This window comes from Somniosus microcephalus, chromosome 16 (genome assembly GCF_052327205.1).
Source record: "Somniosus microcephalus isolate GS21.2 chromosome 16, FLI_Smic_1.0, whole genome shotgun sequence".
Lineage (NCBI taxonomy): Eukaryota > Metazoa > Chordata > Chondrichthyes > Squaliformes > Somniosidae > Somniosus > Somniosus microcephalus.
The window spans coordinates 97,454,729-97,467,548 of record NC_141002.1 but is presented as its reverse complement, the minus strand read 5'-3'; the positions used below and the strand labels follow the sequence as shown (position 1 = coordinate 97,467,548).

The window sequence follows — 12,820 nt, the reverse complement described above, 5'->3', positions numbered from 1 at the left end:
TGGGAGCACCTTCACCACACGGACTGCAGCGGTTCAAGAAGGCGGCTCACCACCACCTTCTCGAGGGCAATTAGGGATGGGCAATAAATGCTGGCTTTGCCAGCGACGCCCACATCCCAGGAACGAATACAAAAAAAGACCCGAATCACGGTAGCTTAATAGCCATGTCTAGTTAATGGTCGTTAATCACAGTAGAAAACTCCGAGCAGAAATTTATGAAGCACAATCAGCAACTATTGTCAGTTTCATCACCTTTTGTTTTCAGGTACATTTCTTCATCAAATTTGCATAACAGCAACAACTTGCATTTATATAGCACCTTTAATGTCCCAAGCCGCTTCACAGGAGCAATTATCAAACAACATTTGACACCAAGAGCTTAAGGAGATATTAGGCCGGGTGGTCAAAGGGGTAAGTTTTAAGGAGCGCCTTAAAGGAGGAGAGAGCAATGTTCCCTCTAATTTTATTTTGGCCTGCGCGGCCCCTTTAACGGACAGCGCGGGCCATTCAAAATTCCGTGCACGCGTGTTTTTTTTTTACTTAAAAGCTGGCTCACCGGCTGCGCGGGGACCATCAGAGAGCCGTGCGGCTGCACAGCTTAACAAGAACATTGGTAGAGAGGCGGAGATGTTTAGGGTGGGAATTCCAGAACTTAGGGTGCAGGCAACTAAAGGCACGGCCAACAATGGTGGAGCGAAGAAAAATCGGGCCAGAATTGGAGGCGCGCAGAGATCTCGGGGTTGCAGGGCTGGGGGAGATTACAGAGCTAGGGAGGGGGCGAGGCCATGGAGGGATCTGAATACAAAGAAGAGAATTTTAATATCAAGGCGGTGCTGGACTGGGAGCCAATGTAGGTCAGCGAGCACGGGGTGATGGGTGAGCGGGATTTGGTGTGAGTTAGGATATAGGCAGCAGAGTGTTGGATGAGCTCAAGTTTACGGATGTTGCGAGGTGGGAGGCTGGCCAGGAGAGCGTATGGTGATTTAAAATTGTTATATATATTGGGCCAGTAATTCCAGTCCCAACGCGTGAGTACGGACGGGTACTCACGCGTGGGCCCGTTGGAAGTGCCGGATTTCAGCATGCGCGGGAAACCGGCATTTCCTCCAAGGGGTTCAGAGGTCCAACGCGTGCGCGCAGGACTCTGCGCGCACGCATTGAACTTCCTTCTTTTTGACAGGTTTGCCCGTGTGCAAGGGCCTGAACTTTTTAGACAAATAAAAAGGAGGCGTAAGGACTTGATTCTTTAAGGCAAGTGGTCTATTATTTAAAATTATAACATTTTTTCCCACAGCTTTATTGTTTTTAAGGACTTTACAGTAAGGTAAGTTTAGTTTTAGACCCGATTTCTTAAAAAATTATTTTTTTCAAAAATTGGATTGTTTAAAATAGTTTTTTAAAGTTATTTATAGTTCATTTAATTATTGGGATGTTTTAAAAAATTTTATTTAAAGTTAAATTAGTCTTTTGGGCGCCCGTACTTTTCATGAGTTTGACAGTTCTTACTATCAAACTCATGAATGAAGTTTCCCCTCCCCTGATTGGCTGCACAGTGCTCACCTGATCCCAGCTGGCACATCGCACTAACTACGCCGCTGGATCAGGTAAGCACATCGTGCCGACATCTGAACCGGGCCAGTGACAGGAATTCCAAGCAGGCCCAGGCTTCAGATGTCGGCGCGCCGGGTGAGTGCACATCGGGGGCTTGCACACGCGGCAAGCCCCCGAACCTAATTTCTGGGCCAAGGTGGATAGACTTCGGAGACTAGAAGGGAGAAGCGGGGACTTCGATTCGGTCACAGTTTTAGTTTACATTAACTACAAAAGAAGATTTAGTGACGTCACTGAATGAACTGAAGCAATTGGACGCACCGATTCCGATTCGCTGCCAGACCCGTGCGGTATATTCTAATTATATAAATACAGGTGAATATGGAGCAAGTTATCGACAGCGAGATCAACGTGCTAGACTGCGTAATTTACGGTGTATGTCGCCGATCTTGACGTTGCAGGAAAATCTGGGCCAATGGCACAGTATGCGACTTCACCATATGCTTCACTCCGCAACATTGGAGCCACCCAAAATGATATAAATCATTTCAAAGCTTATTTAAAAATTACTTTTCGGATATATTTACTACTGTACATTTGTCATAGAGGCACAGGCGGAACAACCCATTTTGGCTGTGGCCAACATCACTTGGTTTGCATGTTACGTCATGATGCTCTACATATAATCAGTAAAAAGCAGAGTACAATTCCAATCAAGGATCGATGCCCAAAGGAGCAAACTAGATTTTCTTTTTTCTGATGCTGGCGGACCGAAAGTATACATCCAGCATTCTGTTTTTATTTCAGACTTACATTTCCCACTTTACATTTAATTATTAATAAGCGCCTCTCTCAAGGAAGAAGTTTTCTCTTGTCTCTGTTACACATACACAACGGTCTCCAATATTAAAAGTGACCACATTTAGACTAAAGGCCATGTAACAGTCACTTGCACACGTCACTAAAGACCGTGCAACAGTCACTTGCACACGTCACTAAAGACCGTGCAACAGTCACTTGCACACGTCACTAAAGACCGTGCAACAGTCACTTGCACACATCACTAAAGACCGTGCAACAGTCACTTGCACACATCACTAAAGACCGTGCAACAGTCACTTGCACACATCACTAAAGACCGTGCAACAGTCACTTGCACACATCACTAAAGACCGTGCAACAGTCACTTGCACACATCACTAAAGACCGTGCAACAGTCACTTGCACACATCACTAAAGACCGTGCAACAGTCACTTGCACACATCACTAAAGACCGTGCAACAGTCACTTGCACACATCACTAAAGACCGTGCAACAGTCACTTGCACACATCACTAAAGACCGTGCAACAGTCACTTGCACACATCACTAAAGACCGTGCAACAGTCACTTGCACACATCACTAAAGACCGTGCAACAGTCACTTGCACACATCACTAAAGACCGTGCAACAGTCACTTGCACACATCACTAAAGACCGTGCAACAGTCACTTGCACACATCACTAAAGACCGTGCAACAGTCACTTGCACACATCACTAAAGACCGTGCAACAGTCACTTGCACACATCACTAAAGACCGTGCAACAGTCACTTGCACACATCACTAAAGACCGTGCAACAGTCACTTGCACACATCACTAAAGACCGTGCAACAGTCACTTGCACACATCACTAAAGACCGTGCAACAGTCACTTGCACACATCACTAAAGACCGTGCAACAGTCACTTGCACACATCACTAAAGACCGTGCAACAGTCACTTGCACACATCACTAAAGACCGTGCAACAGTCACTTGCACACATCACTAAAGACCGTGCAACAGTCACTTGCACACATCACTAAAGACCGTGCAACAGTCACTTGCACACATCACTAAAGACCGTGCAACAGTCACTTGCACACATCACTAAAGACCGTGCAACAGTCACTTGCACACATCACTAAAGACCGTGCAACAGTCACTTGCACACATCACTAAAGACCGTGCAACAGTCACTTGCACACATCACTAAAGACCGTGCAACAGTCACTTGCACACATCACTAAAGACCGTGCAACAGTCACTTGCACACATCACTAAAGACCGTGCAACAGTCACTTGCACACATCACTAAAGACCGTGCAACAGTCACTTGCACACATCACTAAAGACCGTGCAACAGTCACTTGCACACATCACTAAAGACCGTGCAACAGTCACTTGCACACATCACTAAAGACCGTACAACAGCCACTTGCACACATCACTAAAGACCGTGCAACAGTCACTTGCACACATCACTAAAGACTGTGCAACAGCCACTTGCACACATCACTAAAGACTGTGTAAGTCAATTGCACACATCACTAAAGACTGTGCAACAGTCACTTGCACACATCACCAAAGACTGTGTAACAGTCACTTGCACACATCACTAAAGACTGTGTCACTTGCACACATCACTAAAGACTGTGCAACAGCCACTTGCACACATCACTAAAGACTGTGTAAGTCAATTGCACACATCACTAAAGACCGTGCAACAGTCACTTGCACACATCACCAAAGACTGTGTAACAGTCACTTGCACACATCACTAAAGACTGTGCAACAGCCACTTGCACACATCACTAAAGACTGTGCAACAGCCACTTGCACACATCACTAAAGACTGTGTAAGTCACTTGCACACATCACTAAAGACTGTGCAACAGCCACTTGCACACATCACTAAAGACTGTGCAACAGCCACTTGCACACATCACTAAAGACTGTGTAAGTCACTTGCACACATCACTAAAGACTGTGCAACAGTCACTTGTACACATCACCAAAGACTGTGTAACAGTCACTTGCACACATCACTAAAGACTGTAACAGTCACTGTCAGACGCAGTGATGGTTCCCTCACAAGGTTCGGGGAGGAGCTGGAATACCACCGCCGCCCCGCTGGCGGGGTTTGAAGAAACAGAGACTCCATTACCTGGCGGCGCGGCCCGTTGGCAAAGCGCTGCTAGGCGACCGCACCAGCCCTTTACGGCAGCCGGTAATCCGCTTTACGGCACAGCTCGCCACTCTCGCGAGATCCAGAGCCGGGGCGTGGGCAGGGGGCGGAGCCAGGGTGTGGGCAGGGGGCAGGGGGCAGGGCCAGGGTGTGGACAGGGGCCGGAGCCAGGGGTGGACAGAGCCAGGGGCAGGCGGGCGGAGGCCGGAGCAAGGGGTGGACAGAGGCCAGAGCCAGTGGGTGGACAAAGCCAGGGGCAGGCGGGCGGAGGCCGGAGCCAGGGGTGGACAGAGGCCAGAGCCAGTGGGTGGACAGAGCCAGGGGCAGGCGGGCGGAGGCCGGAGCAAGGGGTGGACAGAGGCCAGAGCCAGTGGGTGGACAGAGCCAGGGGCAGGCGGGCGGAGGCCGGAGCAAGGGGTGGACAGAGGCCAGAGCCAGTGGGTGGACAGAGCCAGGGGCAGGCGGGCGGAGGCCGGAGCCAGGGGTGGACAGAGGCCAGAGCCAGTGGGTGGACAGAGCCAGGGGCAGGCGGGCGGAGGCCGGAGCAAGGGGTGGACAGAGGCCAGAGCCAGGGGTGGACAGAGGTCGCAGCCAGGGGTGGACAGAGGCCGGAGCCAGGGGTGGACAGAGGCCAGAGCCAGTGGGTAGACAGAGCCAGGGGCAGGCGGGCGGAGGCCGGAGCCAGGGGTGGACAGAGGCCAGAGCCAGGGGTGGACAGAGGCCAGAGCCAGGGGTGGACAGAGGTCGCAGCCAGGGGTGGACAGAGGCCGGAGCCAGGGGTGGACAGAGGCCAGAGCCAGTGGGTGGACAGAGCCAGGGGTGGACAGAGGTCGCAGCCAAGGGTGGACAGAGGCCAGAGCCAAGGGTGGACAGAGGCCACAGCTAGGGGTGGAATGAGGCCAGGTTAGGCCACATCAAGCCAGGTACTGTAGGGAGACTGGGTCCCATCAATACAGGTAGTGTATAGAGACCTGGACACATCAAGCTAGGCAATACAGAGAGGTCAGATAGGGTAGAGATGAAATCGGATAGTACAAACATCTGTGCTGGCAGTGTAGAGATCAGGCTATATCTTATAGAACGCTGTGACGACAACAGCATTTCAAAATGGAACAGAGCAAAGCCAAGTGGTGGGAGGAAAAGAGCGCAAACACCAAAAAAGAAACAACTAAATTGATGTTCTCTGTAACTGCAGCCCTCTGGGATATCTGTGCTCTCCCAATTCTGGCCTCTTGTGCATCTCCGATTTTAATCCACCATTGGCGGCCGTGCCTTCAGCTGTCTAGGCCCTAAGCTCTGGAATTCCCTCCCCAAACCTCTCCACCTCCCTCCTCCTTTAAGACGATCTTTAAAACCTACCTCTGACCTAGCTTTTGATCACCTGTCCTAATATCATCTTCTTTAGCTCGGTGTCAAATTTTGCCTGATAATCGCTCCTGTGAAGCGCCTTGGGACGTTTTACTACGTTAAAGGCGCTATCTAAATACAAGTTGTTGTGTTGAAACCTGCCGGGTGTTATTGGGCCTATCAATCCACACATTTCTTCTGTTTGCTTTTATCTATGCACAGCTCCTTCAGTGCCTCCTAATAAATCAAGTAATTAAAGATACCACTACCCAGGCTGTCAGATCTTGTCTAATCAAAGTGGCATTCTTTAAATGTAAAATAACAAAATGATCAATTACTTACAAACCACTTACACTTAGCAAATGAATTCTACACTTGTTATATCTGTAAACATGATGAAAGCTATGTGAGGGGCACATTTTTGGTCAAGAATCAGTATTTAGGACAAAAACAAAATGTTAAAGAGATAAACTGCAGGCCAGTCAGCATGTGGGGAATATGTTAATATTCCAGCTACAGATCCTCCTGTTGAAGCAGATTACGGGGGAACATAGGAACAGGAGTGGGCCATTCAGCCCCTCGAGCCTGCTTGACCATTCAATGAGATCATGGCTGATCTGCGATCTAACTCCATATTTGGCCCATATCCCTTAATACCTTTGGTTAACAAAAAGCTATCAGTCTCAGATTTAAAATTAACAATTGATCTAACATCAATTGCCGTTTGCGGAAGAGAGTTCCAAACTTCTACCACCCTTTGTTTGTAGAAGTGTTTCCTAATTTCACTCCTGAAAGGTCTGGCTCTAATTTTTAGACTATGCCCCCTAGTCCTAGAATCCCCAACCAGCGGAAATAGTTTCTCTCTATCTACCCTATCTGTTCCCCTTAATATCCTGAAAACTTCAATCAGATCACCCCTTAACCTTCTAAATTCTAGGGAATACAACCCTAATTTGTGTAATCTCTCTTCGTAACTTAACCCTTGAAGTCCGGGTATCATTCTGGTAAACCTACGCTGCACTCCCTCCAAGGCCAATATATCCTTCCTAAGGTGTGGTGCCCAGAACTGCTCACAGTGCTCCAGGTGTGGTCTAACCAGGGCTTTGTACAGCTGCAGCATAACCTCTACCCCCTTGTATTCTAGTCCTCTAGATATAAAGGCCAGCATCCCATTAGCCTTTTTGATTATTTTCTGTACCTGTTCATGACAGTTTAATGATCTATGAGACCCCCAAGTCTCTTTGGACATCCACTGTTTTTAGCTTATCATTTAGAAAGAACCCTGTTCCATCCTTTTTAGGTCCAAACCTCACATTTGCCTACATTGAAATCCATTTGCCACAGTTTTGCCCATTCACTTAATCTATCAATATTCCTTTGTAATTTTATGCTTTCCTCTACACTCCCTACAATGCCGCCTATCTTTGTGTCATCGGCAAATTTGGATATATGACTTTCTACGCCATCATCTAAGTTAATAAATATTGTGAATAGTTGAGGCCTCAACACAGATCCCTGCGGGACACCACGAGTCACCTCCTGCCAATTTGAGTACCTACCCATTATCCCTACTCTCCTGCTGCTCAGCCAATTTCCTAACCAAGTCAATAATTTGCCCTCAATTCCATGGGCTTCTACCTTAGTTAACAGTCTCTTATGTGGGACTTTATCAAATGCCTTCTGGAAGTCCATATAAATAACATCCATAGACATTCCCCTGTCCACTTCTTTAGTCACCTCTTCAAAAAATTCAGTCAGGCTTGTCAGGCATGACCTACCTTTCACAAATCCATGCTGGCTCTCTCTGATTAACTAAATTTTCGAGGTGTTCAGTCACCCTATCCTTAATTATAGACTCCAGCAATTTCCCGACAACAGATGTTAGGCTAACTGGTCTATAATTCCCTGGTTTTCCTCTCTCGCCATTCTTAAAAAGCGTACTGACATGTGCAATTTTCAATCTAAAGGGACGGTTCCTGAATCTAGAGAACGTTGGAAGATTACAGTTAGGGCATCTGCAATGTGCTCACCTAGTCCTGTGCCCGGGCATATTGGATCGTCTGGACGCAACCAATGGAGGAAAATCAGGCAGCGAAGATCAGTTCCTCATTTAAATGGTTGGAAAATCAGGTTGGTTGCCTTCTCTATGTGCAATCCAATGTGCTCAGGAACAGGAAAATCTACCCAAAGGGTCTTAGACCTGCTTGATTGGCACCCCATCCACCACCTTAAACATTCACTCCCTCCACCACCGGCGTACCGTGGCTGCAGTGTGTACCATCTACAAGATGCACTGCAGCAACTCGCCAAGGCTTCTTTGGCAGCACCTCCGAAGCTCGCGACCTCTTCCAACTAGAAGGACAAAGGCAGCAGGTGCACGGGAACACCACCACCTCCAGGTTCCCCTCCAAGTCACACACCATCCTGACTTAGAAATATATCGGCCGTTCCGTCACCGTCGCTCGGTCAAAATCCTGGAACTCCCTCCCTAACAGCACTGTGGGAGCACCTTCACCACACGGACTGCAGCGGTTCAAGAAGGCGACTCACCACCACCTTCTCAAGGGCAATTAGGAATGGGCAATAAATGCTGGCCTCGCCAGCGACCCCCAGATTCCATAAGCGAATTAAAAAAAACTTTTGCAGCAACTGGATATAGTAATTACTGTAGGTCGGAATTTCTGTTATTAAGCCATGTTATATCTGGAGGTCTACATAGCTTCGTGTAGTTGATGGAAACTAGGCCAATACAGCCCAAGGATGAGGGTGAATGATGAGGGCTTGGGAGTCTATTGCCTCAAACAGTTTGTAGTAAAGGATTCAAAATGTTGTGATTATAGATAAAGCAGCAGAGAATTCTGTGGAGAATAATTTTATAAAGGAGCATTCTGCTGAAGCCAGGGCTGACTGAAGATCTCTTCAATTCTCGCCCTGAGTGTCTATTGGCATAATACAGTACCCTGAATTGCTGCATTGTGTTTTGTTTTGTGTTCTGTTGCTGTGTTTTTTTTCCCCACTATTGGTATACACTCAATAGGTTATAATACTTAAAAGTAACCTGCAGTTTGTAATGCAGGTTTTGTATGTAGCAAAATATTTACTGATATACAATATTGGGTTTTGTGTTTAAACATAGGAACAGGAGGAGGCCATTTAGCTCCTCGAGCCTGTTCCGCCATTCAATGAGATCATGGCTGATCTGCGACCTAACTCCATATACCTGCCTTTGGCCAATATCCCTTAATACCTTTGGTTAACAAAAATCTATCAATCTCAGATTTAAAATTAACAATTGATCTAGCACCAAATGCCGTTTGCGAACGAGAGCTCCAAACTTCTACCACCCTTCTCATGGGCAACTAGGGATGGGCAATAAATGCTGTCTTTGCCAGTGACGCCCACATCCCAGGAACAAATAAGGAAAAGGTTGCCTTGTTTTACATGCTGGCCAGCCTGCTGTGTATTTCTAAGCATTTTCTGTTGCAGGGGTTTTACTTCAACTTTTCTTTTTTCTAGATTTTTGGCATTTATTCCCAATTTGCAGCGTTTCTTTCTGGATGTTGAGCCTTTGTGCGGGTTTGTAGAGGAATGTGCAGCCCAGGCAGGGCAGGGTTAGGGCGGTCCGTGCCCCGGACGCCCCGCAAGCCGCCGCTGCTGCTGCCCGGCCCCTGTGGGCTGACGGACCGGCCGGTCGGCCGGAAGTGAGGCGGGGGCTAGGCGATGGCGCTGGGAATCAGTGTCAGGCCGGCTGGAGACGGCGTCTAGCGCACGGCGGAGCCCGGCAGCCCGTTCAGCCAAAAGGAGCGCCGCGCAGGTAGGGCGGGGGGAAGAGCGGCCGGGCTGGGAACCTGAGACTGGAGTCATTGGGCGGGGCAACCCGGCAAAAAACTGGAGCTGGGGAAAGGAGGGATCTGGGGAATGGGGGAAAGGAGGGATCTGGGGAATGGGGGTAAGGAGGGATCTGAGGAAAGGAGGGATCTGGGGAATGGGGGAAAGGAGGGATCTGGGAAATGGGGGAAAGGAGGGATCTGGGGAATGGGGGTAAGGAGGGATCTGGGGAAAGGAGGGATCTGAGGAATGGGGGAAAGGAGGGATCTGGGGAATGGGGGTAAGGAGGGATCTGGGGAATGGGGGTAAGGAGGGAATGGGGAAAGGAGGGATCTGGGGGAAAGGAGCGATCTGGGGAATGGGGGTAAGGAGGGATCTGGGGAATGGGGGAAAGGAGGGATCTGGGGAATGGGGGAAAGGAGGGATCTGGGGAATGGGGGAAAGGAGGGATCTGGGAAATGGGGGAAAGGAGGGATCTGGGGAATGGGGGTAAGGAGGGATCTGGGGAATGGGGGTAAGGAGGGAATGGGGAAAGGAGGGATCTGGGGAATGGGGGTAAGGAGGGAATGGGGAAAGGAGGGATCTGGGGAATGGGGGAAAGGAGGGATCTGGGGAATGGGGGTAAGGAGGGATCTGGGGAATGGGGTAAGGAGGGAATGGGGAAAGGAGGGATCTGGGGAATGGGGGAAAGGAGTGATCTGGGGAATGGGGGAAAGGAGGGATCTGGGAAATGGAAAGGAGGGATCTGGGAAATGGGGGAAAGGAGGGATCTGGGGAAAGGAGGGATCTGGGGAATGGGGGAAAGGAGGGATCTGGGGAATGGGGAAAGGAGGGCTCTGGGAAATGGGGGTAAGGAGGGATCTGGGGAATGGGGGTAAGGAGGGATCTGGGAAATGGGGGAAAGGAGGGATCTGGGGAATGGGAAAGGAGGGATCTGGGGAATGGGAAAGGAGGGATCTGGGAAAGGAGGGATCTGGGAAATGGGGGAAAGGAGGGATCTGGGGAATGGGGGAAAGGAGGGATCTGGGGAATGGGGGAAAGGAGGGATCTGGGGAATGGGGGTAAGGAGGGATCTGGGGAATGGGGGAAAGGAGGGATCTGGGAAATGGGGGAAAGGAGGGATCTGGGGAATGGGGGAAAGGAGGGACCTGGGGAATGGGGGAAGGAACTGGGGAATGGGGAGGGGAAGGAACTGGGGAATGGGGGAAGGAACTGGGTGGCAGGAGGGTACTGGGGGCAGGAGGGATCTGGGGAATGGGGGCAGGAACTGGGGGAAAGGAGGGATCTGGGGAAAGGAGGGATCTGGGGAGTGGGGGTAGGGATCTGCAAAAGGAGGGATCTGGGGAATGGGGGCAGGAACTGGGGGAAAGGAGGGATCTGGGGAATGGGGTGGGGGCAAGGGCAGATTGTGGGGAATCTGGGGGCAGAGTGAGAGGCAGCATAGGGAGACCGGGGACTGGAGCATGAGGAGCCCAGAAACTGGAAGCGCAAAGGAAGCCCTAGGACTTGGTACAAGTCTGCCAGATATGTTCCTTTATTTTATAAAGCCACCCGTTTTAGCATGACTTTGGGAGGGAGAACAACAGAGAGAGAGAGGCTCTCAAACCAGCTGTGTGAAAAATTAAATTGCGTTACGTTAGCAGAAACCGGCCTCAAACTGTACATGAGTCTGTGTACGGTATTCTCAGTTGTGTGATTTGCATTGCTGTGTGCACTGTTACTGGTTTTCTTGAATTGACAAGTGCTGATGGGATGAGAGTTCAGGAGACAGCGGGTGTAACGTGTGTAGACAAGAAAAACAGATGTGTAAGCACCTCTGGGACAGTTGAGCTTGTTGCAGCATTGCACTGCATTTTTCAGGCTGAAATGAAGGATGTTTGAGTTGTGTCCACACCTATGAAGCTTACGTGTTGTGACTGTGTGGAATGACTGACAGCTCTAGTGTTTCGCGGTTGGATTTGCTGGCCCTGGATAGTTAGCTTCTGGTTTCCACCGCATGCAGTCCGGGAAACCTAATGAGCCACAAGTCAGATTCTACTCCAAAAAATATGGTGATAAAACTGACATCCATATTTCTGAGGATACATCTATTTCCAATGGTAATTGTGGTTCAGTGGGCAGCACTCTTGCCTCTGTGTCAGAAGGTTGTGGGTTCAAGTCCCACTCCAGAAACTTGAGCACAAAATCTAGGCTGACACTCCCAGTGCAGTGCTGAGGGAGTGCTGCACTTTCGGAGGTGCCGTCTTTCGGATGAGACGTTAAACCTGAAGGGATAATTACAAGTCCTAGCCCTGTTCGGGCTACCCCAGATCAGGCGTATTCCCCAGACGTTTACCTTCAACTTAAGTTAGAGATAGCCGAATTCTATAAGTCGCATAAATGGGTCTAAAGGTTCAGGCTATCTCTCCCTAAAGGAAAGGAATGTCGTGAAGATGTTACCGTCCTCCAGATAGTACTTTTAATAAGTTTAACTAGACTAACCTTCCGGATATTATGAGGGTCTGAATACCCCCCAGAATACTGCAACTCCTTACAAAAGAGTGTACAGAAATTGGGTTTGCGAATTTATACAGAAGTACTCTGTGAGACAATTCTAAAAATATATAGTTTTATTTAAGAACCAACATTTTTTTAACAGCTGTTGAGTCAGTCGCAACATTAACAATTCAAAATACAAATAGCTTACATTTCTTATTTCTCCGCAATCCTTATTCTCAAATCTTTACTTCGTTACATTTCTTATTTCTTACTTATCTCTAAATCCAGAACATCCACCAAAATCAAATTATAGTACCGTTTGATCCCCAAGACTCAAAGTTAAAAACTTACAGATGGTGCCTGTAAAGTTGAGAAACGCTTGGCCCATTCAGCGACTTCTGACTTTCTGTTTGACAAGGTCTATCTTTTATACCCTTTTTTGCAGTGGTTTATTTTTTGAAGTTCTCTGCTGATGTAAGCTAATTGTCTTTATTGATACCTCTGTTGAATGCTTTCTGTCTTGCTGTCAATTCAACTATTGCATGCATAATTATGTCTCTACCTTTAGGTGTTCCAAAAACTATCATAAAAACAATATGACAGCAATGGTTTCTGTTTGATGCCA

At 48.5% G+C, this 12,820-nt stretch overlaps 2 protein-coding genes across 12 annotated transcripts in view; one reads left to right on the top strand and one right to left on the bottom strand.

Annotated features, from left to right (window-relative positions):
• cep290 (centrosomal protein 290) overlaps positions 1-4,589 on the bottom strand; it is a 148,575-nt gene extending 143,986 nt beyond the window's left edge. For all 11 annotated transcript variants that reach the window (XR_015081455.1, XR_015081456.1, XM_086009500.1 and 8 more), the window contains exon 1: positions 4,522-4,589. The gene's annotated coding sequence lies outside the window, so the exon portion shown is untranslated. The remainder of the gene's footprint in view (positions 1-4,521) is intronic.
• A 4,963-nt stretch (positions 4,590-9,552) lies between these two features.
• tmtc3 (transmembrane O-mannosyltransferase targeting cadherins 3) overlaps positions 9,553-12,820 on the top strand; it is a 92,362-nt gene continuing 89,094 nt past the window's right edge. Inside the window, exon 1 of the mRNA XM_086009497.1 lies at positions 9,553-9,703. The gene's annotated coding sequence lies outside the window, so the exon portion shown is untranslated. The remainder of the gene's footprint in view (positions 9,704-12,820) is intronic.